At 42.8% G+C, this 24944-nt stretch overlaps 1 long non-coding RNA gene across 1 annotated transcript; it reads right to left on the reverse strand.

Moving 5' to 3' along the window:
- Positions 1–276: 276 nt before the first annotated feature.
- On the reverse strand, positions 277–24592 carry LOC133081526 (uncharacterized). The gene is made up of 3 exons (XR_009698859.1): positions 24565–24592; positions 2959–3116; positions 277–321 (listed from the first exon to the last, which is right to left on the reverse strand). It is a non-coding gene; the product is annotated as an uncharacterized LOC133081526 (long non-coding RNA).
- Positions 24593–24944: the final 352 nt, after the last annotated feature.

Genomic DNA, 24944 nt, shown 5'->3' on the forward strand with positions numbered 1-24944 from the left:
ACTGTACTACAACTTGTGCAATAATAGCAATATGTACACGATGCCACAGAGGAGAAAATGGCCCCTGGTAATGAGGAAGGCTTCAAACAGTGGGTGACATTTAAGCTAGGTCTCAAAAGATAAGTAAGCGTTTAATAGGTGAAGAACTTACTTAAGATAGAGCATTCCAGGCAGGAGAAACAGCATTCACAAAGGCAGAGAAGCATCAAAGTTCCTGGTTGCTTTTGGTGACATCAAGGAATTTGGAATGACTAGAATTGAGTGTCTAGTAATAGTAGCAGCTAACATTTATTGAGCACTTCATATGAGCCGGGAGCTGTTCTAGAATCAATATAAAAAAAGATTAATGACATACTTTCTTTTAAATCTGATATGTATTTTACATATACTCTACATCTCAATTCAAACCAGCCACATTTCCGGTGCTCAATAGCCACCTGTGACTAATGACTACTACATTGGACAACTCAGCCTCTAAGTGATACTTTTTGTACCACTGCAAAAAGAAGATGGGAAACATCATCCTTTCTGTTGTTTACCATCCTTTTTGTTGTGATGTATTTAGAGGGATTTTGTTGTTTTTTCTGTTTCAAAAATATCACAGTTCACATGGTCATCCAAGGTGATGCCCTGTGGGCCCTGAAAACTCAGACACTCCCTAACCAAGTTGTTCTGTAGTCTTGGGTCAGGCCAACTAATCTTCCTCTGGCACCTTTTGTGCTCTTGGGCTTGTACAGTAGGTAAGTGAATATGCATATCTGGACTTCAGCATAGACTTAATAGCGGGAGATATGCGTGGTGACTTATTCATCAGCACATGAGGGGAATTGAAACCACGGGGATGGATGAGGTCAGTCAAGGAAAGTGTGCGTGTATATGTTGCAGAATGAGAAGACAGGAGGGCTGGGGGGATCAGGAAAGCTCCCACACCAAAGGGGAGAGCAAAGAGAGAGAAATGGTCAAAAACTTATGAGCAGAGCCAGGGACAGAGTTGTGTCTCAGAAGCCAAGGAAGGAGAACTTTTAAAGAAAGGAATAGACAACCATATCAACTGCTGACGAGAGGTCACAGTGGTTCAGGAGCCTGTCAGCTCTATCATTATACAAATCCATGATCAGTTAACTAATGTGTTTTCAAAGATCACAAATTTAAAGTTTTTAGTGAAAAGAAAATAAAGACAGTAGAGCCTGAATTAAACTGCCTTTATTTTCATTTTAGCTAAAAGCTCCCTCTTGTGTCTAGAAAGGGGATTTCTTTGACAGTTGGCAAAAGGTTTTGTGGTTTTTGTTTCTTCTTTTTTCTTTCTAATGGAAGTATAGTTGATTTACAATATTGTGTTAGCTTCAGGTGTACAGCAAAGTGATTCAGTTATACATACATATATATCTACTTTAAGAACATCTGTTGATTTATATTTTTCCTAATATTCTTCCATAATATTCACTTTTGCCAAGAAATGATTATGAATGTTATAATCAAACAGAAACATTATAATAAGAAAAAAAAAACAACAAGACAGTGCTTTCCCTTCAGATTTAGGGCTGCACTGGAAGGAAAGTCATCATGTAAACACAAAGAAAATTCCGCTAAGTGGTATACCTTTCTCGAAGGGGTAGAGATAGTTCACTGGGATTCAGTAACAGCTAGGAAAGATTGACGTGTTTAACAATCATCTCAGGTGTTTCAGATCAGTTTAGAGTTTGAAAAAATCTCTCTCTAGACCCCTAAACTCTATCTATCGTGTCTCCACTAAAAGGAGAAAATAAAAACAAAAAAACCTCTCTTTGAGGGACCCAAGACATCTGTAAGGCTCACAGCCCAGACACAGGGAATAGAGTAGCAGTGGAAGGTGCCAGAAGCAGAGGTCCTAGCCTGGTTTGTTTGACTGGTGGAGGTGCTGGGGAATTAAGAGCACTGTCTTGGGAAGCTGGAGGCCTAGGGGCTAGCATTCCAGCTCTGCCTCTAAACGGCTCTGTGTGTGTGTGTGTGTGTGTGTGTGTGTGTATGTGTGATCTTGGACAAAGTCCTTCCTTTTCCGGACCTCAGATTTTCCTTTGATTGGACGATTCCATTCCATGATCTGAGTCACACCCCAAAGGAGGCAAGACTATAAAGCAGGTGATCTTTCCCATCCTCTCATCTTACCTGTTTTCAAGGCTATTATCCCCATGAGAGCCCAAGACCTGATGCCTCCGACCCTAAACTACCAAGGATCCTCTACCTCAGCACCCTGTGCAAACCAGGTGCAACTCAGACCAACCTCCTCTCCACAGTAAAGCTTACCTGTGACATAAGGAATGCTTAACAGTGGTTCCACAGTTACATTTGGACGAGGAACTGAGGATTTTTGTAGAACAGGGAGTAGTATACCTTTTGTTAGGTTTGGGTTGTTTACCCCATTGTATGTGTACAAGTGTGTGTCCGTATGTGTGTGTGAAGCAATACTTTGCCTGTCAGTTGGAATCCGTTTCCCTCATAGCCAAACACCTTTGAGAAAAGTAGATTCCCAATGAGATGTTACTGGCACCACATAACGATAGAAAAACATACAGCCCAGGAATGTTGGCATTGCTGCAGGGTACTCAAATACAAGAAAGGGAGTTGATTTGGCACTGTGGGCCAGACACCGTGCTAGGTCCCGGAATGAGAACCCAGGGTGACCCCGTTCTACTGCCTGTCCTCTCTCCATCATATCATACACTCTCCTGACCCCAGAGTAGAGAATGGAGAGGCTGTGGCTCAAAAAACCCCATCATTTGTTTAATGACTTTCTGAGGCGAGAAGCAGGGAAAGCCACATGAGCTAGGCGTGGAGCCTGGGGACAATTGTTACAGAGGTTTTCTTTTTTTTTTTCTTTCTCTCCTTTTCTCTTTTCCTGTTCTTTTTTTCCTTTATCCTACCTTTCTTTTTTTTTCTTTTCTTTTTGTGCCAAAGGCTGGAAAAAAAAATTTCCCTTACCTTCATCTCCTGGAGACAGAGGTTAAGAAAGTGGCAACAGCAACAGAGACTTGGTGGTGATGAAGGCTGATGCTTGTGTGGTAGCTACAGCCTGGCCAGGGGACAACAGCCCTCAGCTGATTGATGAAGGCTCCGCCTCGGATGAGAGCACAGCTTACCTGTGGAGCAGCAAAGGGCAGCAGTTTTGTAGGGGGCGGTAAGGAGGAGTGGGTTATTGTAACTTGGGCTAGAGGTTTTGTTTTTTGTTTTCTATTTTTAAACTCAACACTGTACTTAAAAAAAAAACAGGTATGTAGGAAACAAAAGACTCTATCTTCCCCTCATGAACAAATCAGGGGTCACGTTTGGATTAGATTGTTACCACTAGTCATTGGGAAGAAAATATCTTCGTGGGATTTAGGACACATGTGGGTATTAACCATTAAAAGTACAAAGCACAGGGGCTTCCCTGGTGGCGCAGTGGTTGAGAATCTGCCTGCTAATGCAGTGGACACGGGTTCGAGCCCTGGTCTGGGAAGATCCCACATGCCGCGGAGCAACTAGGCCCGTGAGCCACAACTACTGAGCCTGCGCGTCTGGAGCCTGTGCTCCGCAACGAGAGAGGCCGCGATAGTGAGAGGCCCGCGCACCGCGATGAAGAGTGGCCCCCGCTTGCCGCGACTAGAGAAAGCCCTCGCACAGAAACGAAGACCCAACACAGCCAAAAATAAATAAATAGATAAATATATTTAAAAACAAAAAGTACAAAGCACAGACAGGAAAGTAGTGCATGGCAATGGCAATGCATCCTCTCTTCCCTTCCTCTTACTCTCTCTTCCTCCCTCCTCTTTTTCCTTTTCCCTTTTTCTTCTCTCTCTCTGTATCTCTCCACTCTCTCTTCACTCTTTTCTCTCTCTCTCTCTCTCTCTCTCTCTGAGGTAATCCAAACAGAGGGTCTTTGCAGAGATTTATTACAATTACGTTGAGAGAAAGCAGAGTCGCTTGGTTCTCCCCTGTAAAACCCTATGCACAGATGGCAGCTCAGTACTCACCAGGGAGATCTCTAACTTCCCTTCTCCCTTAGGAGGGAGAGGATGTAAGCAGCTAGTCAGGCCCGCCCGCTGAATGGAGGCCAAGTGGGGGGGGAAATGACTGCGTGCTACTCCTGTGCTGGAGTTTGCCTTGAGAGCCAAACCCACTAAAATGGGGTCTGGAAGCTATCAGAGAAGAAATCTGATGTATGTATGTTTTTACCCACAATCGTCCATCACCAAGGATTTTTGCATTTGAGGCATGTTGCAGAGACTCAGGCAAGCTGCTGTATATCAACTGTGATCAGTTTTTAACATGCTGTAATAATCTAAAGGGAAACAGCCCCTGGAATCTACATACTGACTTTTTTTTTCTTTTTCTAATTTGCCTTTCAGTATGAAAAAATTAAAACAAAAACCTGAAGGGCAAGATTGAAGGCGAACCATCACTATTTTAGAAAGACCTGAATTACTTTCATGGTGTGTGTGTGTGTGTAGTTACAGGATAGTGTGTGCATATTTAGGTAAAAACAATGAATTCAGGTAATGCCACTTGAATTGTTTTGGCCACCTGCTATGTTGCTAAGCGCTGTGTTTGGTGCTTGGTACTTTACCTAGGTTAAAACTAAGAGGAAGCAACTCTGAGTCAAAAGGATGTGGTACTTCAAAGCATTTAGGTAAATGAGACAAAGAAAATAAATAGAATTTTTCTGCTTACAGAGGTTTTTAGTTAAGGAACTCGGAAAACTTTGTAATGAACATTTTTGCAAAGCAATTTGCAACAATATTCATTAGAAGGTGAAAAATATGCAGCCCTAAAATTTGTTAAGATCCTCAATCATATAGGCCACAAAAACGTTTTAGAAAGTTCCAAGAAGGAAAGATTGGGGCTACCGTGTTGGGGTTTCTCATTCAACCCCACGGTTCCTAAAATATAAAGTCCAGGGTAAGCACCAAGCTTTCCTGAACCCGCTGCTCTGTCTGCCCATTGAATACTGATAGTCCAAAAAGTTTTTATCTTCGGCCCTCCTCTATTTTCACTATACATCCTCTCTCTGGTGATCTCATCCCCTCTGATGACTTTTACCATCATCCATATTCTGATGCTTTCCAAACCTAAATCTCCTGTCTTGACATCTCCCTGGAGCTCTAGACTCATATATCAAAAAATTTCCAGTGGACATCTCCACTTGGATATCCCACAACCATCTGGAACTCAAGATGTCCAAAATTAATCTCATCATTTTTCTTCCAGATTCTGCTCTCCACTCTTGGTTGGTGAAACCAAAATTCACTCATCATTAAGGCCACAAACCTGAGAGTCCTGCTTAACTCCTTTTCCATCAACCACCATATCAAATCAGCCAGCAAGTCCTGCCACTTTTAATTCCCCCGATCACTCCCCTCCTCTCTATCACACCTGCCTCACTTTGGTTGAGTCAGTCATCATCTTTAGTGTGAATTGTTACAATAATTTCCTACCAGGTTTTCCTGCTTCTGGTCTTGCCTCTTCTAATCTCACCCCCTCCAATCCCAGCCTCCACACTACCACTAGTCTACTAGGTGCATCAGTACCTCTGGTAGGCCCTTAATTAAATTACTTCAATGAAAGGGAACCCTCCTACACTGTTGGTGGGAATGTAAATTGGTACAGCCACTGTGGAAAACAGTATGGATGTTCCTTAAAAAACTAAAAATAGAACTACCGTATGATCCAGCAATCCCACTCCTGGGTGTATATCCGGAGAAAACTCTAATTCGAAAAGATACATGCACCCCGATGTTCATAGCAGCACTATTTACAATAGCCAAGAGGTGGAAGTGACCTAAGTGCCCATCGACAGATGAATGGATAAAGAAGATGTGGTACATATATACAATGGAATATTACTCAGCCATAAAAAAGAATGAAATAATGCCATTTGCAGCAACACGGATGGACCTAGAAATCATCATACTAAGTGAAATAAATCAGAAAGAGAAAGATAAATACCATCTGATATCACTTATATGTGGAATCTAAAATATGACACAAATGAACTTATCTATGAAACAGAAACAGATTCACAGACATATAGAACAGACTTGTGGTTGCCAAGGGGTGGGGGGAGGGAGAGGGATGGAGTGGGAGTTTGGGGTTAGCAGATGCAGACTATTATAGAATGGATAAACAACAAAATCCTACTGTATAGCACAGGGAACTATATTCAATATCCTGTGATAAACCATAATGGAAAAGAATATGAAAAAGAATATATATATATATATATTATATATATATATAAAATATATATAACTGAATCACTTTGGTATACAGCAGAAATTAACACAACATTGTAAATCAACTATACTTTAATAAAATAAATTTTAAAAGAAATAAAATAAATTACTTCAATGACTCCCCTTCACCCACTAGATTGAGTTCAAACTCCTTGGCATGGCACATAAAGTTTCCTAAACTTGGCCTCTGCATTTTTCCCTAACCCCATACCCTACCGCTCCTGCCCCTTACCCTTGATGCACTTTCTGCTCCATCTATACTGAAATACCGGTGGGTCCTCCCACATTCCATGCTGTTGCTTATCTCTGCGCCCTTGCTGTGTTACTCCTACGACTGGAATGACAACACTATTCCCATCTTTTCTTTGTTTGGATAATTCTTTCCACCCTTCAAGACTTAGTTCCAGAAGTTCCTTTTATGAGTAGCCTTTTCTGACCTCCCCTCACCCCTGAACAATGTTCTTTCTCTGTACTTCTCCAGAGCCCTGTGTGTGGGGCTCTCCCACTGAGCATACCACATTGTATTGGAACGGTTGGTTTGCCTTTGATTTGGGAACTGTCTTCTGCACTATATTGCGAGGCCCTTGAGGTGAGAGTAGAGGCTACATTGCAGTTGAACTTATCTCTGTATTCACACTGCTACTATGTTAGTACAGACCCTCATTATCACTAGCTTAAATTCCCTCCCTGTATGCAGCCTTTCCACGTCTTTGATGATTCTCTCGAGTGTAAAGTCCAAACTCCTCAGTGTGGCAGACACAAACGGGTCTCAGTCAACCTTCAGGCCTATTTCCTGCTGATACCCACCTTGCCCACATCTGCACTCCAGCTATGCTCAACTACCATGCATTCACCTTTGCATACTCTCTGCCCCTCTTGGTGAATCCTTGTTTATCCTTCAGAGCCAACCCTATATGAGCTCTCTTCTGTGATGCCTTCCCCAGATTTCCCCAGGAGGGGTTAGACGCGTCCATCTTTGTATTCCTATTGCACCTGTCTATTATAGCACCTTCTACACTCATTTATAATCATCCTCTTAACTGCTCTTAGCCTCAGTTTCCTCATCTGGGAAATGGGGGATAATAATAGTTTCTGCATTATAGGATAGTTGTAAGAAGTAAAGGACACAATGCATGGAAACCATGTAGCACAGAGCGTGGCAATTAGTAAGCACTGAATAAACAGTAGCTGACATCAGTTGAGCACTCACTATGTGCCAGGTACTTTACAGGTATGAGCTTGTTTCACTGTCCGCATGAGGTAGATACAACTATTGCCTCCCTATTCTAAATGAGGATACAATGAGTCAGAGGAGGAAACGACTGGCCCAAGGTCACCTGGCTGGTTAGTGGAAGATCTGGTTGAATTCATGTGGCCTGGCACCAGGGCCATGTTCTTAACCACTATACATCTGTGTACACTTTTCTCATCCCTAAACATGAATTTCTTTAAGACAGGAACTAAAAATTAGACTCACAATGTCTAACTTTCTCAGTTCTGCTCCCAAGAGGAGAGAGGGACACAGGTTTCAGGCCCTCAGCTCTGCTTAGACAAGTAGCACTTTACCTCTCCTCCCTCAGTGGCCCCCTGCTATTCAGCCACGTTGCCCTAAAACAACTTGCTTTACATTTCTAAGCCTGTCTCCAGCCGCCCTTTTGCCCCTTCACACTGCCTCAGTGCCTTTAATGCAGTCCAGATCCACCTGAGGAGGCCCAGAGCACTTCAGGTGAATAGAATGGGGTTCTACACTGCATAAGGATTTCAATCAATGTTTGTTAACTGTTTTATGGAGTAGTTTTATAATGATTACAAACAGAACTGCAAGGGCACCACAGAGGCTGTTTTCCTGATTGATATGTCCAGGCCACAATCTGGGACCTATATACCAGGTAAATTCTACAAACATTGCAATCCATTCCAAAGATGTTAAATGTTGGTATGGTTTTGCAGTCTTGAGAAAGAGAGTAGCATCTAAAGTGGATGGACGGTGGTAGCTCCAGAATTTCTATACGGGGAAGCTGGCCCCTCGCCCCTATATATATATTTTTTACTGTTTTTGTTCACATTCTCTATTTACGTGAAGGGGCTTGGTGGGGTTGGTAAAGATTAAGGGATTTGTCTTGAAGGTGTATTTGTAGAGCAAGCAAGCACACTTTCTCTAAGCTGATTTGGGGTAACTTGAGGGTGGCTAATATCCCCTTCCACAGGCCAAATGGCATTGTCACTGAGAACGGCTCATGGTCACATAGTGAGTCTTGGGTAAAAGATAAATTAGAAGTCTCCATTTCTTAGCTCCAATTGCTGGGTTACAGAAAACTTAGTTCCACCATCCTTTCCAGACACTTACTAATTTTGGAGAAGATGGAAACCCTTTGCTGGTGAGAAATCCCAATTAGAAAGATAAGAGAGAGTCAAGCCAGGAAAGGAGGGAGTGGGGGAAGAATGGGACAGGAGCCAGGAAGAAGGAAATCACACCCACACCAGGGTCCAGGCAAGGTTTGTAGTTCCCACTAAGAAACCAGAAAGCTCAAAACAGGAAGAAAGAGGTGAGGTGCAATCCAAAAAGCAATCAGCTCGCTGACATTTTATTTATTTTTACCTGGGGGAAAGGGGTGTGGGGAGGGGCTGGAGCTCCCAGGCTGACCCAGCAGCTGCAGCTGCTATGAAGGAAGTGGGTGTTTGGGGGAGGGGAAGATGGGACCGGGGCGGGGGGGGGCGGCCGGTTCCTTGCCCCCAAAGGAGGCTCAGAGAATCTGAAGGAAGGAACCTGAGACTGTGTGAAGCCCAAGAGACTGAGATATTTCCAAGCCTCACAGAAAAGGAAGCCACTCTCCAAGGACACGGAATCTACCCCAGTCCGGACCTGGAAACCCAGAGGAGACCTCCCAGCTCCCATTGCCTTTAGAAGGCACTGTTTGCAGATGAAGGCAATGGAGGCGCAAAGAGGATGAAGAGAAAGACATAAACTGTGCCAATAAGATATACAAAATTAACTGAAAACAAGAGTTTCCTGGGATTTTTCCCCTGGTCTTACAGCATCTGGTTTCATTTCTCCTCCCTGAAGGAAAAAAAAGAAAAGAAAAGAAAAAGGGGGTGGGGCTGGTGAACACAGCACGTATGTTTTCAATGGAGTCCTTCAAAACATACACAGGCAGCTGGGAGCCCGAGCCCTGCCAGGAGGGTATATGCTGAAAGGTATAATAACACTAGCCCTAACATTTTCTAGAAGCTTTCCTGTGCTTTACCTGCATTTTCTCATTTAATCCCTGCAAAACTTGAAGTGGTTATTATTATTATTGTTCCATTTTATAGATGAGAAAAACAGATAATAAAGAAGTTGACTTGCCAAGGTCAAACAACCAATAATTGGAGGGACTTGAATTCAGTTGTACGGACTCCGAAGCTTTTAAATCCTAGATTACATAAGGTAAGATTGTCGGTATTATTACTAAATTGTACACTTCGTGGTTTCCACAGTTTGTCTGGAGGAAATGTTAAATCTGAGTACAATTTTCTTATCTGAGTTTGAGAGATGAGGACTGGGGTACTTCTGCCTGTAAAGTGGGAATTGAGAGAGAGGAACATTTGATGCCATGACGCAAATTCCCGTTATAACTGGAGCAAATGACACCTCCCATCAGGCATTCTGGACTCAGGAATGTCAGCCTGAGCTAGTCAAGGAGCACTTTTGCTAAGTACCGCTGTCCTCAACCTCTCTGTAATCCAGTTTTCTCGTCTATAAAATGGAACAATAATATTACTTATTACATCCGGTTTTGTGGGAATTAAATGAAAAAAAATGCATGTAAAGCACAGGAAACTTCCAGCCAATGTTAGTGCTTTTATTATTTGTCTCCTGTCACTCAAGAGTACCATCCATGGGCTGCTTCCAACTGCACCCTCCTAAAATCCAGAGCACATGGGGGAAGGAACATGCCCACTCGGGATGGAACAGTGGAAAGGTCTCTGGAGTTAAGGATGAGATCCCTTGAGTGCTATCTTTCCCTTTCTCTAGCAGTATGACCGTGGGCAAGTCACTTGCCTGTAGGTTTATGGGGTTAATCATACTTGCCTAGTCAGCTCAGAGTCACAGCCCAAAAGAGAGAGAGTAGTACAAACAGAAAGTTCTAGAGTTGGTTCCGCAGGCCGCATTCTTGACTCTGCCTTGTAATATTAAAGACTGAAAGAACATTCTGAGAAATTGAAAGTAATATTTTAACATAGTGACACCCTTATTTTTTTTTCATGGCTTTAGAATGCAGGTTTTATTTTTGAATCCCCATTGAAATAAATATGTTAATCTTTGAAAACTATTTGGTTATATGCCACTAAAATTATCCCTAGAGCCCCCAGTGATAGTCGTGCCCCATTCTGGAAAACACTACCATCGGGAATTACTGGAGGTACCCTGGGGAGGTAGGGTGAGGCCACTGCTTGTTGGTGACACCCTTATTTTTAACTGGCATGTCACACCATTTTTCAATGAAGAGACTAATTTTCAGCTTTGTCCCTACTGAAGAGAAACGGGCCCTCCTTCACTTCCTAAATTTTAAACATATGTCTGGGTGGCTGTTGAGAGAATATGATGATCAGAGGCTTAGAAGAGGAAAATGTGACCAGCCAGGAAATCACCCTGGAGAGTAAAAATACAACTCTCTTTTCTGGCTATGGCTTAGCAAGTAAATAAGAAAAGGGAGTGAGAGAAGTGGGAGATGGAAACAGATAAAGGAACAGAGAGGCAGAAGGCAGAGCGGAGGCAAAGGGAGGAAGGCAGGGTGAAGGACAAGGAGTTGAAGAAATCCAGATGGAGTCTTGGGCTTTAACACACCCAGCAGAGGCTTGACCTGGAGCAGATGTGGAAGGGTGTACAGATTTTTAATTTCCTCTGTGAAAAATACAAAATAAGCATTCGGTTCACATGAAGATAGCTTGTGATTTCTTTTGTCAATCAGTGTTTGCCTGAGTGCAGACACCAAAGGATGTTTCTCTGCTGTGAACTGACTCGACTTCTGCTCCAAGTCTTTCCCATTCCCTGCACTTTGGGGCTCTCGAAAGGTATTGGAAATGTTGGGGATGGGAACAGAGGAGGGGAGAGAGATGCAGAACTGAGGTGACTTGGATGAGAAGGGACTTCCTGGCCTCTACAATGGTCCCCTGACTGGCCAATGATGCCAGTGTAGTATGGTCGTGACGAGTATGGGCACCGAAGTTGCCCAGACAGGGGCTTGAATTTTGCTTCTGCCACTTACCAGATAAGTTCATGTGTCCTTGAACTCGTTGCTTCCTGTCTCTGTGCCTCAGTTTTCTCCCACGTCATGTAAACATAATAATCACTTCTGTCTCCTAATTTTATTGTGAGGATTAAATGGGTAAGGACACGTCAAAGGCCTGGCGCGGGGCCTAGCACATAGTCGTAGGCGCTTAATAAATGTTCAGCATGACTCTCATAATTCAGAACAAGAAAGAGCTGCCACCTGAGCCATATATTTCGCAAAAATGTCTTGTCTCATGCAGAGTGATCGCCAGAACCAGACTAGCCCGTACCCTCCATACTTTTTCAAACGCTTTCTCAAAATAGTGAAAAGGTTTTTCTTTTATCCGTCTCTTTCTCCTGCCCTAGTACCCTCTTTGGCTCTCTCACGCTCTCTTGTGCTCTCCCCACCCCGCCTCCCCTGCTACCACCAAAGAAGCCCCCAGTGCTCCAAAGAGATATAAAGATGTGACAGTACACAGGCCCGGCTTCATTTGAAGCTGGGTAGACTTGTCCAAAACGGATGACAATATTGCTTTTGTTTCTCAGATCCTAAAATCTCCCACAAATCCTTAAGTGGACATTCCAGCGCCTCTTCAGCCCACTCCTAGCTACTTCAGCCTGGGCTCTCAGGAATCCAACAGTGCCACCTTTAAGGCCTCACTCACAATTCTGACACCTGCATCCTGGCTCCTATAGAAACTCTTTCCCTCTTCTCAATGTATGTGATGTTGAGAAAACGACAGGATGAATGGGGAAGGCATAATCATAATGTTAATGGGACTTTAGACATGCAAATGTATGTTCAGAGCAGGGATGAGATGAACAAAGTCAGTGTGAGGGGCAGGAATGGACAGTTGCCATCAGAGCCCCAGATGTGTGATGTTGGGAGGAGGGGACCGAGAAACGATGAAAGGAAACATAGGGGCTATTTAGAAAAATGGGACATTTGAAGGACTCAATGAGAGGTGTGTCAATGGACAGACAGCATGAGAAAGTCGGGGAAAGAAGTCTGAGTGCCTGCAGGGAGCACAGTTCAGAGAATTCTTGAAAGCCAGAGAGCAGGAGAGGAGCCCGGGTGGGAAACTGCTGGAAGCTGGGGGCTTTGTGCTCAAAGAACTCCAGGACAGGAGGCCATGGGAGCCTGTCCGCTCAGGCTGCCAGGTAGATTCTGAACAGTTTCAACCTGGGACCAAAGTACTCACCTAGGAATCGGGCTGAAAGGATCTGGCTTTCCACTGATGAGTTAAGATAGACTGTGAACCTAGGCTTTTGCTATGTGTAACCTTTGAACCTTGCATTTCTTCCCACTGTAATAATGCATTTCAAAGAGCTAGCTAAAAATCCTGGCAAAGATGGGCTTCCCTGGTGGCGCAGTGGTTAAGAATCTGCCTGCCAATGCAGGGGGACACGGTTCGAGCCCTGGTCCGGGAAGATCCCACATGCCGCGGAGCAACTAAGCCCGTGCACCACAACTACTGAGCCTGTACTCTAGAGCCCACGAGCCACAACTACTGAAGCCCATGTGCCACAACTACTGAAGCCCGCGTGCCTAGAGCCCGTGCTCCGCAACAACAGAAGCCACTGCAATGAGAAGCCCGCGCACTGCAATGAAGAGTAGCCCCCAATCGCCACAACTAGAGAATGTCTGCGTGCAGCAACGAAGACCCAACACAGCCAAAAATAAATAAATAAAAAAAATAAATTTATTAAAAAAAAAAATCCTGGCAAAGAGGACCGAGGAGACTGAAAGGACACAGGAACATCCCTGGTTTTGAGTCTAACCTGCATCAGTGTCTATCTAAGCCCCAATAAATTGCTCTTCTCTTAACAGCGTCTTTCAAATTATGGACAAAACCAGAGTATTCTGCCACTGAAGATGAAACGACATGATAGTCTTTTCCCCAAATTTTTCAAGAAAGAGCAATAAGTTAATGGATAGAATGTGTTCTGTTCCGGTAAATTTTGCTGACATCCTTGGTGCCTATACTAGAATATAAAAGATAGCACTTGAGTTAGCATGGAATTATATTGGTAGATATTTTATGATTTAGATATGAATATTTTACGATATTCCACAACGAGCTCTGTGATTTTCAGTGCTATGTCACTTAAACAGGTTTAGAGGCTCTAGAATTAGGGATTGAGATCATTATCTTTATTCTGCATGATGATTTTCTCCCTTTCATGTTTGTTCCCTTCCGATCCATTCTCCACGATGTAGCGAGAATGATCTTTCTAATATGTCAACAAGATCACGTCATTTCCCAGCTTTAACTTTTTTAATGGCTTCTCATTGCCCTTAGACTAAAATAAAGCCTCCTGACCATGGCCACACAGGCCCTGTAAGCTGGCCCCTGCACGCCTGTCCACCCTCATCTTGCCCCACTGTCCTCCTTGCTCACAATATTCCAGCTACACATGTTTCTTAGTTCCTCAAATATGCCAAGCTGGAGTCCATCTCATTGCACTTGTGCCTGCTGTTCCCTTGGCCTGGAATACCCTTTCTATCTGTGGGAGGCCTGATAAGACCTTTGCAAGGGGAAAAAGAAAAAAAAATACACATATGCCCATGCACATGCAACTTTGCATACAATTTCAGGGAATTCAGAGGTGTCATAAACCTTAGGTTAATTTATATGCTACCTGCATCAAAGGGTAGTCACATTTTAATAGAGGTTAGCTGGCTTTGATCAGATGAGTTTCAGATGCCCTTCTAGGTGTTAGATGGGCATTCCTGAAGCTAGGGAAAAGCCTTTATGACTCAAAGACATTACATGCCAACGGTAAGGTGACAGGTATGGTGGTGGCTAGGATTTTAGGGATGAGGCTCTGTCTAACATCCTCTATGACCAAAAACCATGTGTCCCACTGGTAAGACCTGTAGGTCTGTAGCAGTTTCTCTGGTGGAACCTAATATTCCAAGTATTTGTGAAGTCACCAGAGATTTGAGAATAGCCTGAAGCAAAGTGAGTAAGAAAGCTCACCACGGACCTGTGAATTTTGAGGGAGGCCAGGATTCCTAACCACCCATCTCCTGTGGTTCAAGGTCTGGGAGCTGTGACAGTTTCCCTTTCTCCAAAAGCCCCCGCCCAGCCCCCCTCTGAGTACTGTTTCATCAAAACCAAGTATTTGTGTTCCCTCTCAGCTTTGTGTAACACTTGAAATTCCTTCCAGATAAACAACAGGATTGTGGCCAAGAAGGAGCCCAGAAAGAAGTGAGAGATAAGACCGTGAGGTTTGATTGATGAAGTCGAGTTTCTGAAAACTGCTTGTATCCCTCAGTGGCCGGCAGCAGCTGGCAGACTTCTCTTTTCCAGCTTCGCTGCCACCGTCCTAGGGTTTGCCAGGGCTCTTCTGGTGCCCACAACCTTGGAATGCCACTCTCCCTTTCCCTACCTCTCATCTCCTTCCTCACAATGAGTCATGATGACCCCAGACTCTCAGGCTGGGCTTCCCGGGGGCAAATGAAACTACTCTGGGGCAGGCAGCAAGGAGAGCATCAGTACACCCAGTTCACATGCAAAGCTTGCTCATTCTCCACAGGGAGGGGCCACCCCAAAACCTGTGTGCTCTTAAGAGTCTGGACACTTTCCAGCTAAATCCCCTTCACTTTTCTAAATGGCCTGCTTGCTCCCCATAGCCTTCCCTAGGGTTTCAGCTTCCAATTTGCGAGGGGAGAGCATAGCGGTTAAGAATTCAGGCTCTGGAGCCACGCTGTCTAGATTCATATCCAGTTCTGCTACTGTTTGCTAGCTGAACGGTGTGGCCTGCCGCCAGTTACCCAACATCTCTGGGCCCCTTTCCTCCTCAGTAGAAAGTATAGTATAGTTACTATGAAGATAGTAACTATAGCCCTGAACTCTTGGTGTTATGAGGATTCAACGAGTTAATATAAGTAAAGCACTTAGAACATTGCCTGGCTCATAGTTAGCACTCATCGAAATGTTAACTATTATTCTTTACCTATTCTGGGAGGCAAAGAATCCTCTTGTATATCCATAGCACAACTAGATACCTTACCTGCTGCTTTCAAGGCCATTGCTATGTATCATATAGAGCAATGTGTGATGGCCTCAACTTGGAGCTATGCATTGCCCCGCCACATTAATAACAGACACGACTTATTGAGCACTTACTAAGTTTCAGGCCCTGCCCTAAACACTTCACATACATTCTTTCCTTTAATGCTCACTAGAAACCTAAGAGGTGGATGCTGTTGTTTTCCTCACCTACCCCATCAAGGCACAGAGAGATTCAATAACTATGTAATGTAAAATATAAGTGAGCTTTGTGCAACTGGTAATTGTCATGGGTTGGGGCAATAAAGGAATGCTCTATGGAGGAGACAGAACTTTGATTTTGGATCACATAGATCCATAGATCATTCAGATAAGCAAAGGGGAAGAGGAGGGAGAAATCCAAGTAGAGGAAATCAAGGAAATGGAAGGTGGAAATGAGCCTGGCGTGTGTAAGGGGAAAAGACTGTCCTGATTGGTCCAGAGGCCAATGATGGAGAAAGATAGGAACTCAGGCTGATAGCATTATCCTTCCCACCTCACAGATTGAGCAATTGAGCCTTGGTCCTGGAACAGCCACCAAAATCCAAAAGCAGCAATCTTTTGCTTTTCTATCCTAGTCTATCCACTTTAGATGATCATGCTTTCTAAATCATCCCTCTGGGCTCCCCCCACCATGGGCTCCATGGCCACATGATAGACCCTCAGTTTCCAAGGCCAAAATCTCACCCCCACTGAGATTTAGCAAGGTGTGTAGGCTAGGTCAGGAGAGTAAGCCTTGTGAAGTCTGAGCCAAAGTGGATCTATTCCCTACCTTAAAGTATGGCTATCCCCTACCTTAGGATCCAAAAGCAATTCAAATCCATGCCAGAACCTTACCCCACCCCCATTCCTGCCCTCATTTAAATTCCTTGCTTTGCTGCTGACCATGACTCTTGGGTTTTGCCCCAGGTGGGGAGAGCCCTTAAGAAAACTAATATTTATTTTTGCCACAAAAGCTTGTGAGTCTCTCAGCCATGTCAGACTGTTGGTGGAATCAGGAGAAAGGAGTAAGGAGAGTTGGATTTCTAAGGAAGCAGCTACAGCCAGAACAAATTTTTCCAGGCCAGGAAGGGTTAATGCAGCACAGTATTTTATATTGCAAGCAAAATACCAATGAAAAGAAAGGCTTCTCCTCTCCCTCCCTCCCTGCCTCCCTCCCTCCTTCCTTTTCTTCCTTCTTTTCTTCCTTCCTTCCTTCCTTCCCTTCCTTCACCTTCAAAAATGAGGACATTGCAAACAGGAAGAAAAGAGAGTGTCCACCTTCTTATCACCCCACCCTGCCCTCCCCCACCCCTAACACTTGACAGTTGGAGGCCCATTCTCTTGGAGTGTCGAATCCCATCTTGACAAGAATGAGAGGCCAGGCAGTATGTGAGAATTCTATCTTCTCCCTTGAGCCTGAAATGCATGCCCAGATGTTGCTATGGTAACTCGCTAGTACTCAGACTCCCATCTACACAAGCATGATGCTTCTCTAGTGACCACCGGTTCCCTAGCTTTTATGTTTGTTTCACCTTTTCTGGACGTAAATAACATGCTGGAGCCTTAGCACATCACAGGCTAGTCTGGGAAACAAATGTACCACCAGTAAACACAAAGGGAAAAAGAGTAGGCTAAAACTGGTCTGTAAGGTGGAAGACTGGGTTTTATGTGAAACTGCATTAGTGGGCTACGTAACTTAGCAAGATGCTTCACCTCTCATGACCTCATAGTCTCTTCCTAGTATGGGGGGGCGTGGACTAGCTGATTTCCAAAGGCTTTTCTCTTCCCAAAATGATTCCGTGCATATCTTTAATGTGCACAGAAATGTCAGTGGTAACTGTTTATAGAGCATCAGCTGGCATCCTGAGAATTTTTAAAAGAGGCTATTTAATGAGAGGCCTGTGAAAGGAGTGGGAGAAAGGAAGTAAATGGTGGGTTGGGGATGGCTGAGAGTAGGAGACAGATTGTAACTTTCTACCTCCCAGTTTGGTGGGAGAACACTCAGAGTCAAATACAAGTGGGAAATGGAGCCACCCTTTCACTCCTCTGTCGTTTGTACCTTCTGGGTAGGTGGTGTCCCTCACTTTACTCAATCTCCCAAATTTCTAGATTACAGGAACTCAGTCTCACTTTCTTGCCTTTATGTGGTCCGCTTTCCCCATCTGAACTCCATATAATCTCTACCAACCAAATCCTACATATATGCAAAGTTTAACTTAAGCTCCATCACCTCCATGAAGGCTCTCCATAGCTCTCTTAGGCTATAGAGATCACTCACGCTTCGGAATGTGTATGGCTCTTGGGATGTCACCTCCTAAATCTTATTATAGACTGCTCTCTCATTTTAGCTACCCTTATTTTTATAGTTTAAATATGCTTCCTTTTTAAAATTTCATTACTTTCATATTGATTTTAAGTATGGAGAGATGCAAAGAAGAAAACAAGAATGAACCATAATCTTCCCCTTTCTAACACTGTTGACTTTTTTTTGTAAAAGTAATACCCATATAAAGGTTAGAAAATTCAAACTATGGAAAGGTGCCAAATGAAAAGCAAAATTCTTTCCCAACCATCCCTAGTCTCTTTCCCCACCATCCCTAGTCTCTTTCCCCAAGTTAACTATAAAATATTACATATGGTATTGTCCATAAAAAAAAAGAAAGCAACATATACCAGCATACATATGTATATCTATATTACAGAGCATAATCCTTTATCCTAAACCCTTGAGTCCAGAAGTATGTTGGAATTCAAAATTTTTAAGATTGTAACATGGTGAGATAGTGCTTGTGACATTTCGCATGTCACTCCCACAGTGGGGTTTGGGAGAGCAAAGACAGATTAGACATGTTCAATATTAATCAAACACATTAAAATTTGTCACACTATTTTGAGATAAATGAAGATTACAAATAGCCACATGTCAGTTAATATCAGGTTTTTCCCCAAACGAATTTGTGCCAAGTTTTGGGGAAAAAAAAAGTGTTCTGTTTTCAGGGGTTTTAGGATTAAGGAAGAGCAGATAAGGGATTGTCTTTGTATTCATATTCTCTCTCTCTCTCTCTCTCTCTCTCTCTCTCTCTCTCTCACACACACACACACACACACACACACACACACACACAGAGGGTACTATATACATACTGTTCTGCCCTTGCTTCCCTTTCTCCTGAATAACTTATATTAGGGAATTTTTAACGTCAGCCGATACAGATCTAACTTTTTCTTTTTGCTACCCCCCAGTATTCCAATGTATGGTTGCACCAATATTTACTTATCAAGTCCCCTACTGGTTGACATTTTGGTAATATCCAGGTTCTGGGTTTTGGTTTTGATTAGTTTTGTGTGGGTATTTTGGGTTTATTTATTTTATTTTTTTTTGCAATTACAAAGTTGCAGGGAATATCCTTCTTTATACTTTTTGGTGAACTTTTGCATTCTATCTGCTGTAGGGGATATCCTTACCAATAGAATTTGGTAAACTTTTATGTGTTTGGATCTTGTCTTTTTGGATAAGTTGCAAGCTCCAAAGAACAGAGTTTGTCTCTTTAAGTTCTTTGTTATCCACCTCAGAGCTTTGACATATAGTGCTAGTAAATGTTTGTTAAATGAGTAAAAATAATAAAGATAATGAAAAAAATAAGATAATGAAAACCCTTATGAAGGTCCTCATATAGATCTTAAAAATCAGACAAAAGTATGTAGCAAGAGCTTAAAAATAGCATAACCATTCGACCCTGTAGTGCATCTCCTAGTTATATTTTTCCTAAGGAAAGAATTTTAAACGTATATATTTATGAATAAAAATATCAGTTGGAACAGTATTCATAATAGCAAAACCTTTGAGAATGTCTAAATGCTCAACCCTGCTGGTTTGCAAAATGCTTGTTTGCAAAATGATATAGAGACAATTTTAAGATCAAGTGGGGAAAAAAAGCAAGGTAGAAATTATATATACAATTCTCAATTATCTAGAGGTGTTTTAAAGGCACTGTAATAAAACTGAACTAAAGCATGAACAGTGGCTGCATCTAGACAGAGGAATAATCAGGAATGTTTTTCATCTGCTTTATAACACTTTTCTGTACCATGCTTGTTATATTTCTACAGTGAGCTTGTATTGTTTTGATAATTAGAACCAAGATTTTTTTTAAATTAGCTAGAAGGAAAGTATCTTAGTCTATTTGGGCTGCTATAACAAAATACCATAGACTGGGTAGCTTTTAAACAACAGAAATGTATTTCTCACAGTTCTGGGGGCTGGGTAGTACAAGATTAAGGGGCTGGCAGATTCAGTGTCTGGTGAGGGTCTACTTTCAAGTTCAATAGACAGTGCCTTCTCTCTGTCTTCCTCCACATGGTGGAAGGGATGAGGGCTGTCTCTGAGGCCACTTTTATAAGGCACTAATCCTATTCATGAGTGCTCCACCCTCATGACCTTATCACTTCCCAAGGGCTTCACTTCCTAATACCATCACATTGGGGGGTTAGGATTTCAACATATGAATTTTGGGGGGACACACACATTCACTCTAAATCAGGAAGTATTCTCATTTTCATCTCCACGTGGAAGTGAGGGGACATCTTTTGGTACTTGCTCATATTTTCCTCCACCTGGTACCCTAGTGAATTCTCACAGGGTCCCTAGGATGCATTGCTAGCCATAAGGTATGTTCTGTCATGTACCCATTTTATAAACTCCAGCCCAGGTTGAATCATGCCTTCCTCAGAAAGTCTTCTTCTCCCCATCCCTGGCTCCACACATACCTACCCTTTGGACTCATTCTAGTTCAAATTAGTTAGGTTGACTACTTAATCATTTTAACAGCTTTTCATTCTTGGTATATTTTTCATAAGGGTTGGCTGGTCTCTCTCTCTCTCTCTCACTCTCGTTCTCTCGGATGTTTGCCCACTTGAAGTCCCCTAAGATCTGGGGAAGAGTCATGCCATTTATCAGAAGGAGGAAAGCCAAAGAAGTTAACAAGAGAGTCTGCTTGATTTGGGTCGTTGTCTGGCTCCACCTTTCTTCTGCCTGATTGGTTTCAGATGGATATCTTTTTCTGGGTTCTTTTTTCTTGCCTTACCTTTGGGACTTCATAGAGAGTGGAGGCTGTTTATAAAGCCAGGTCTGAGTAGTATCCCACCTCTATCCATCCAAAATTATGTTCCCAAGCCAGTCTTGCCTTTCTTATAGCCATGACCATATTTTCCCAGCTGATATGCATGATTACATGTTCTAACTGGGGAAAGGAGGCCTCTCATCTACATGCCACCTACCATGTGAAACACATTGATTCTTGGGACTTCCCTGTGGTCCAGTGGTTGACTCCGCGCTTCCACTTCAGGGAGCACCGGTTTGATCCCTGGTCGGGAAACTAATATCCCACATGCCACCCCGTGGCCAAAAAAAAAAAAAAAAAAAAGATATCTGGCTCCACCACAGATGCTGCAGGGTTTGGGGGTGAGGACTGGACATGAAAATGAGGAGAGAAGTCTAGAATGTCCCTCTGCTGCCTTATCTATGTGACTTCTCTTGTGGCCTTACACACCGGTGACCACTCTATTCTTGGAGCTCTCCACACTTTCTCCTCCATCTCTGGCCTGTTTTACTATTTCTTTCTGTGGCTCCTCTTGTGCTCTCGTCCATTATCTCTCTCCCATTAACCCGGGGTTCTCTCTTCTGTTGCCACTCTTTCAGGCACCTGGGTAGATAAAGGGGTCACTGAATTTACCCTTGGCTCTGTTGTTCTCGCAGCATCCTTCAGATTCTACCCAGAGAGGTATAGGTTCTAGAAGGAGTTGGAAGCCCTACTTAAACCTCTGACCTAAGCTATGTACTCCAACCCAACTTTCCTAGAGAACCATGTATTGAATTTTCAGCTTTTCTATTAAAATGATGTTTTGTCCTCCATTTGGCTACTGTTCTTTGCAAATCTTTCCCTTGGGAATCTCATGAGGGGAAAGGGCTGATTGGCAGCGAAGAATTTCAACATTTCCATGTACTATAGACAAATACCACCTAAATGCAAGCAAAATTTCAGCCCAATTCCCAACAGAAACCTTTTCTCTTGGTTCTCTTTTTTCCTCTCAGTCTGTTCTATCCCAGGCTCCATTACTAACCCTTCTTCTTGTGTCAACCCTTTACATGCTGCTGTGACCCCAGATTCTTTCTTTGTTCCTTTTCTCTTCACACTGTATACACTCTTCTTGATGAATCAAAAAATCTTTATCTCTAGTCTAGATTTCTCTCCTGAGCTTCAGACCCATATATTCATCTGCCTGCTGGTCATCTTAGCTTGGCTACCCCAAAGGCACCTCAAATCAACAGGTCCCAAAATAAATCAATTATCTCTACTCCCTCCCTTCAAACCTTCTTCTCTCCCTATGTACTCTTACTGCATGGCACCTCTGTTCCCCAAGACACCCAGGTCAGAAACCTGGGAGTCATCTTAGATTCCTCCCACTATACCTCCCTCACCACATTCAATCACTCACTCTGTCCCATGAATGTTACCTCCTAATTATCTCTGAAATCCACCCCTCCTCTCCATTCTTATTTCTACTATTTGCCCTGGTTTAGGCACTCATTATTACTCATCAAAAAAGAAAAAAAGCAACTATGGGAACAATCTGCTTCAAGCCTACCCCTTTCAATCCATCCACCAGACTGCCAGAGTGATTTTTCTAAATTGCAGAGCAGGTTGTGTCCCTTTCCTGCTTTAAAACCTATAACTCTGCAGAAAGTCAAGTCTAAATCCCTGTGTGTGGCATGTAAGACTCCGTATGATGTGACTTCTGCTTTGCACACTCTTCTTCAAATACATCCTGCCCTAGTTGTCTTGAGCACCTTGCATTCCTCAACTCCAAACACATCAAGCTATTTCTGACCTTCGTGCCTTTGCCTAGAATGCCCTTCCCCATACTACCCTCCCCCCAACAAATCCTGTAGCACAGCTTGTCAGAGCTTTGCTAGGTGACAAGCTAGCTAACATCTGATAGACATTCGCACCGAGATGGCTGGTGGCTACTTCTTGTCAAAAAATAATACTAGTAATAGACAATACTTATATAGTGCTTACCATGTGACAGGCATTTTTCTAAGTGTTTTCTTATATTAACACAGGTAATCTTCATGACGGCTCTATGAGATAGGTACTACAATAATCCTCATGTTCTCGATGAAAATACTATGGGTCTAAATCACAGTCACAACAGCTCGTGGGTGGTAGAGATTCAAACTCAGGCATTCTGGCTCCAGAGTGTGTGCTCTTGACCACAGCTCTCTTGGTGTCACATTTCCATAATTCTGTCACCACTTTGGGGAAGGGAGTATGGGCTCTTCAGCCAGAACTTATTTCAAATCGAAGCTCTGCCACTTACTCGCCATTTGACCTTGAACAAGTGAATTAACCTCTCTGATTCTCAGCTTCCTCTCTGTACAATAAGGATAGTTATTGTAAACGTTAAATGAGATAAGCAGTATTTGCGAATGCGTAGAACAGAACTTGATACATATTAAGTCTTTAATAAATACTACCATTGTTGATTGTTATAGTGAATAAAAACAATGACTCTAATGGTGATTTCAAATATCAAAGAGAAGGGAATATAGAAAAGTGGTTAAGAAAAGGACTTTGACTTCTAGCTCTGCCTCTTGATAACTGAGTGATCTTAGGCAAATTATGTAATCTTTCTGTGTCTCAGTTTCTTCATCTATTAAATGGGATAATAATAGTATCTATTTCTTAAAATTATTTTGAAGATGAAATGAGTTAATAGATGTAAAACCTTTAGAACAGTGCCTACATAACTGTTGGGTTATGATTCCCTTGAGGCCCTTGCCTCTTCTGCCCATGTGTATGGACCACCCTATATGCATCTTTGTTTTGGTAACATCTGTGCCAGATGGCTACTGGTTTTTAAAAAATCATTAGTGTCCTTCGTAGAGAATGGACTTGAGGACACGGGGAGGGGGAAGGGTAAGATGGAACGAAGTGAGAGAGTGGCATGGACCTATATACACTACCAAATGTAAAATAGATAGCTAGTAGGAAGCAGCCGCATGGCACAGGGAGACCAGCTCGTGCTTTGTGACCACCTAGAGGGGTGGGGGGAGAGTGGGAGGGAGATGCAAGAGGGAGGGGATATAGGGATATATGTATATGTATAGCTGATTCACTTTGTTATACAGCAGCAACTAACACAGCAATGTAAAGCAATTATACTCCAATAAAGATGTTAAAAAATCATTAGTGTCCTTAAAGGCAGAGAATTGACTTTTTCAGTATATCCCCAAAGCCAGCATAGTCTCTGGAGCATGGTCTGATGAGTCAATGAATAAATGAATGAATGGGTCTGAAGAAAAACATGAATAAATAAACAAACAGAAGAATGAAAAATTGGGTTGAAGTTCTGGGGCTGATATAATATCAGCAGGTTGGACCAATTTTTCTGACCAAACAGTAGAATGGAAAATTCTTTCCTGCCCACTCTGGGGACTTAATAAATATTTAATAAATGGCACTTAAATAGCAACATGCAAATGGCATATTCCATTTCATTTAGCTCAGTGTGCTGCCTCATAGTCCTTCATTTGAAAGAAAACATGACAGATCATTCATTTTGCCTTACATGTAAAGCATCAGAACGAAAAAGCTTCCTTTTTTCAAATCATGGCAGCCTGAGGGTCTGCAACTGATCTAGCTAAGGAAAGCTGAGGTTGGCTTTTGTGGATATGTCCACCTGTTAATTTTGGAGGCCCTCTAAGGCAAGGGTTTTCAATCCTGACTGTGCATCAGAGTAACTTGGGAGTTTATTAAATATGCAGATACCCAGGTCCTTTAACAGAACTACTCAATCATATCCTCCGGGAACAGAGGTCCAGGGCCTTGCACTTTTAAAAATCTGCCCTTACTCTAAAGCAGTGCCTTAAGGGTAGTTAAGATTGACCAGTAGATGTCACTGAATCCTTCCTAGGCTCTATCACCTACCTGTCCTGTTGTCTTAACCTTTACATACTTACTTGGAAAACTGTCTACAGCAAGTAGCTCTGACCATATCCCAGAGGCATCCATAGCTCAGGTCACATGGACCATGAGAGAGAACAAGGGCCCTGTCATACATAGCATCTGGAAACCAAATGTTTTCCTGGGCAGCTTGGTAGAGCAAGCTTGGTGAAGGCTGTGCAGGAAGCAGTCCCCAAGCCTGTGGTTTCTCATTCCATCTTGATGCATTGACTGCTAAAGTGATATAGTCTGAAGGAGCCACTGTTCCTTTGGGTGCCTGGAAATAAATAGATCTGTTAAATGGAGCACAGAATCAGAAGCAGCAATTTTGTTTTCTTTAAAAATGAAAGAAAAAGAAAAAGAGTTTAATTTGTAAATCGACTTCAATTTTTAATAT

The sequence above is a fragment of the Eubalaena glacialis genome, chromosome X, assembly GCF_028564815.1.
Source record: "Eubalaena glacialis isolate mEubGla1 chromosome X, mEubGla1.1.hap2.+ XY, whole genome shotgun sequence".
Lineage (NCBI taxonomy): Eukaryota > Metazoa > Chordata > Mammalia > Artiodactyla > Balaenidae > Eubalaena > Eubalaena glacialis.